This window comes from Schistocerca gregaria, unplaced genomic scaffold, assembly GCF_023897955.1.
Source record: "Schistocerca gregaria isolate iqSchGreg1 unplaced genomic scaffold, iqSchGreg1.2 ptg000558l, whole genome shotgun sequence".
Lineage (NCBI taxonomy): Eukaryota > Metazoa > Arthropoda > Insecta > Orthoptera > Acrididae > Schistocerca > Schistocerca gregaria.
The window spans coordinates 30,001-35,000 of NW_026061951.1; the positions used below are offsets into that span (position 1 = coordinate 30,001).

Consider the following 5,000-nt stretch of genomic DNA (forward strand, 5'->3'; position numbering starts at 1 on the left):
AGATTATCGCTTAACCTAACTGTGGCTGTACCAGATTATCGCTTAACCTAACTGTGGCTGTACCAGATTATCGCTTAACCTAACTGTGGCTGTACCAGATTATCGCTTAACCTAACTGTGGCTGTACCAGATTATCGCTTAACCTAACTGTGGTTGTACCAGATTATCCCTTAACCTAACTCAATTTGTCCCTTAACCTAACTCAATTTGTCCCTTAACCTAACTCAATTTGTCCCTTAACCTAACTCAATTTGTCCCTTAACCTAACTCAATTTGTCCCTTAACCTAACTCAATTTGTCCCTTAACCTAACTCAATTTGTCCCTTAACCTAACTCAATTTGTCCCTTAACCTAACTCAATTTGTCCCTTAACCTAACTCAATTTGTCCCTTAACCTAACTCAATTTGTCCCTTAACCTAACTCAATTTGTCCCTTAACCTAACCCACGTTGTCCCTTAACCTAACTCAATTTGTCCCTTAACCTAACTCAATTTGTCCCTTAACCTAACTCAATTTGTCCCTTAACCTAACTCAATTTGTCCCTTAACCTAACTCAATTTGTCCCTTAACCTAACCCACGTTGTCCCTTAACCTAACCCACGTTGTCCCTTAACCTAACCCACGTTGTCCCTTAACCTAACCCACGTTGTCCCTTAACCTAACCCACGTTGTCCCTTAACCTAACCCACGTTGTCCCTTAACCTAACCCACGTTGTCCCTTAACCTAACCCACGTTGTCCCTTAACCTAACCCACGTTGTCCCTTAACCTAACCCACGTTGTCCCTTAACCTAACCCACGTTGTCCCTTAACCTAACCCACGTTGTCCCTTAACCTAACCCACGTTGTCCCTTAACCTAACCCACGTTGTCCCTTAACCTAACCCACGTTGTCCCTTAACCTAACCCACGTTGTCCCTTAACCTAACCCACGTTGTCCCTTAACCTAACCCACGTTGTCCCTTAACCTAACCCACGTTGTCCCTTTGCCTAACATAGTTCACTGCTCGGAATCTCTGGTGTCGTTGTTATCCTCATGTAGATGTCTTGCGAGTGTTGCTTACTTTCCACATATTCCCGCTATCCACTGTCAATTGTACTGCAATAGGACTATATCGCCCCCCCCCCCTCTGCCCCTCTCTTTGTGTCTCCGTCCTCTCAAGCTGGTCGGTCTGGCGTTTGAGTGTTAAATGAGCCTCGCAGCTGTTCAGTTGCGTTCAGATGTCGACGCCCTCAGTGTACGTCGTGGTATGGTCTGTGTCCATTGTCCGCTGATGTCGTACGCGTAACCCACACGCTGTACCGATCATCGGTAGTTACGTACAGAGTGAAGTAGTGTGATACGTGTGACCGTACGCTGGCTGTGCCCAACGGTGTCGAATCTCAATTTCCATATGTTGTGCTCGATGCTACTTGTCTCGTCTCCCAATAACAGCTAGGTTGCACTGTGGTACGCCGTAGAGGCGTGTGGGAGGAACGTACGAACGCATTGTATGTCACCCTGGGTCGCTGGGGGTGGTGGTGCGGTGAGTCAGGTCAGGTCAGCGTGAGCCGTGTGATGTAGTGACGCGTGTATTCCGACTTTGTCGTATTGCCTCACACAAAGTGCTACCCTGGTGGACCGCGTTCCATATCTGGGACATGCCGCAGATGCCGGTTGACAGTGGATCGCGGAAGGGACATCGCATACGTGCGCGGGCCACCTTCCACGTGTTCTCTTCTGCACATGTCGCAGTGTGTATGTGGTCTGATGTAGCGTGTCGTGACACATGACATCCTGGCATGCAAGAATTGTTGAATTCGCAAATGTAGGTGGACATCTACGTTTACTGCCCAAGATACGCAAATGAACTGGAAATCCGTTGTTGAGCGGTTGTTCACGCTGGAGGTGAATCTGTGATGGCGACGATCGGTACAGCTATTAACCGGTTGTTTCAGCGGTACCCGCCACATCCACACACGTGACTAGGCCCATGTGGGTATGAAGCGATACGCGGCGGTGGCTTGGTGGGACTGTTCCCGGCCGGTGAAGGGGGGCCGCCCGGCGTGTTGGCCGCGCGCTGCGTGGGCGCACGCGCAACAGGCGGCTGGTGGGGGGCGCCGAGTGGCAGGAGCGCCAGCCGACGGGCTCGGCAGGCGGCGCAGCTACGCTGCGGCGCACCCTGCACGCGGCGCCTGGCGGCCAAAGTTGGTTCAGCCGAGCCCGGTGCGAAGCGCGGTGGACATCTGCAGTGTGCTGGTCTGATTGAGGACTGTGTGCGTTGAGGATGCGCCGCCGCCTGGCACTCGGCGCCGCGACGCCGTCTGCTGCTCGGTCGCCCCAGCGGTTCTCGCAGGTGGTTTGTATCGCAGTTGTGCGGACGTGTTGGCGCGTGCGCTGTGCTGGGAGAGTTCGCTTCTGCACCCAAGTGGGGCTTTGCCCTTGTGTGGCGCTGGCGTTGGAGCTGCCGGTCACCATAGGTGGCGCGTGTTGTCTCCCGCCGGCAATGCCACGACAGCACGCTCCCGGGCCTCTGTCGGCAGCGGCAAGCTCAGTTGGGAGCAAGGGTGTTCGCACTAAAACCGTCTACTCGCCTAACTCCGGGCGATTGCGCCTCTCTCGAAACCGACCAAGTACCTAGGACGGCGCTGCGCGCCGCCGGGACCTGAGAGGGTTTCGAGGTGTATCGTGCAGGGGAGCTCGGCCTCCTCCTGTTTGCAGAATAATTGAGCGGACGCTTGCGTGTTCGCGCGGGCCCCCGGGACACACTCCCGGGCGGCCGGCTGCTCAGCTCTAGTTGACGCAGCTCCCTGGTTGATCCTGCCAGTAGTCATATGCTTGTCTCAAAGATTAAGCCATGCATGTCTCAGTACAAGCCGCATTAAGGTGAAACCGCGAATGGCTCATTAAATCAGTTATGGTTCCTTAGATCGTACCCACGTTACTTGGATAACTGTGGTAATTCTAGAGCTAATACATGCAAACAGAGTCCCGACCAGAGATGGAAGGGACGCTTTTATTAGATCAAAACCAATCGGATTGGCTTGTCTGGTCCGTTTGCCTTGGTGACTCTGAATAACTTTGGGCTGATCGCACGGTCCTCGTACCGGCGACGCATCTTTCAAATGTCTGCCTTATCAACTGTCGATGGTAGGTTCTGCGCCTACCATGGTTGTAACGGGTAACGGGGAATCAGGGTTCGATTCCGGAGAGGGAGCCTGAGAAACGGCTACCACATCCAAGGAAGGCAGCAGGCGCGCAAATTACCCACTCCCGGCACGGGGAGGTAGTGACGAAAAATAACGATACGGGACTCATCCGAGGCCCCGTAATCGGAATGAGTACACTTTAAATCCTTTAACGAGTATCTATTGGAGGGCAAGTCTGGTGCCAGCAGCCGCGGTAATTCCAGCTCCAATAGCGTATATTAAAGTTGTTGCGGTTAAAAAGCTCGTAGTTGGATTTGTGTCCCACGCTGTTGGTTCACCGCCCGTCGGTGTTTAACTGGCATGTATCGTGGGACGTCCTGCCGGTGGGGCGAGCCGAAGGGGTGCTTTCGCGTCCCGAGGCGGACCCCGTTTAAATCCTACCAGGGTGCTCTTTGTTGAGTGTCTCGGTGGGCCGGCACGTTTACTTTGAACAAATTAGAGTGCTTAAAGCAGGCAAGCCCGCCTGAATACTGTGTGCATGGAATAATGGAATAGGACCTCGGTTCTATTTTGTTGGTTTTCGGAACCCGAGGTAATGATTAATAGGGACAGGCGGGGGCATTCGTATTGCGACGTTAGAGGTGAAATTCTTGGATCGTCGCAAGACGAACAGAAGCGAAAGCATTTGCCAAGTATGTTTTCATTAATCAAGAACGAAAGTTAGAGGTTCGAAGGCGATCAGATACCGCCCTAGTTCTAACCATAAACGATGCCAGCCAGCGATCCGCCGCAGTTCCTCCGATGACTCGGCGGGCAGCCTCCGGGAAACCAAAGCTTTTGGGTTCCGGGGGAAGTATGGTTGCAAAGCTGAAACTTAAAGGAATTGACGGAAGGGCACCACCAGGAGTGGAGCCTGCGGCTTAATTTGACTCAACACGGGAAACCTCACCAGGCCCGGACACCGGAAGGATTGACAGATTGATAGCTCTTTCTTGATTCGGTGGGTGGTGGTGCATGGCCGTTCTTAGTTGGTGGAGCGATTTGTCTGGTTAATTCCGATAACGAACGAGACTCTAGCCTGCTAACTAGTCGCGTGACATCCTTCGTGCTGTCAGCGATTACTTTTCTTCTTAGAGGGACAGGCGGCTTCTAGCCGCACGAGATTGAGCAATAACAGGTCTGTGATGCCCTTAGATGTTCTGGGCCGCACGCGCGCTACACTGAAGGAATCAGCGTGTCTTCCTAGGCCGAAAGGTCGGGGTAACCCGCTGAACCTCCTTCGTGCTAGGGATTGGGGCTTGCAATTGTTCCCCATGAACGAGGAATTCCCAGTAAGCGCGAGTCATAAGCTCGCGTTGATTACGTCCCTGCCCTTTGTACACACCGCCCGTCGCTACTACCGATTGAATGATTTAGTGAGGTCTTCGGACTGGTACGCGGCATCGACTCTGTCGTTGCCGATGCTACCGGAAAGATGACCAAACTTGATCATTTAGAGGAAGTAAAAGTCGTAACAAGGTTTCCGTAGGTGAACCTGCGGAAGGATCATTACCGACTAGACTGCATGTCTTTCGATGTGCGTGTCGTGTCGTGTCGCGCAACACGCTACCTGTACGGCAGTGGCCGTGCGCCGCGTGCGGAACCACGCGTGCCTCTCAAAACTAGCGGAAGTGTTGTTGTTGTGTGGTACGAGCGCTGAAGCTCTGGAGCGGCTGGCCTGCGGTACCTGGCGCCTGGCGCCGGTTTTGAATGACGTTCGCCCGAGTGCCTGTCCGCTCCGGTGTGGAGCCGTACGACGCCCATCGGCTGTGAGGCCGTTGGACACAAAAAAAAATAGTGGAACAGGGGCCGTCAGACGCCTCAGTCCCGCAA

At 53.3% G+C, this 5,000-nt stretch overlaps 1 non-coding gene across 1 annotated transcript; it reads left to right on the plus strand.

Moving 5' to 3' along the window:
• The first annotated feature begins 2,786 nt into the window (after window positions 1–2,786).
• Window positions 2,787–4,679, plus strand: LOC126314370 (small subunit ribosomal RNA). The gene has a single exon (XR_007555811.1). It is a non-coding gene; the product is annotated as a small subunit ribosomal RNA (ribosomal RNA).
• Window positions 4,680–5,000: the final 321 nt, after the last annotated feature.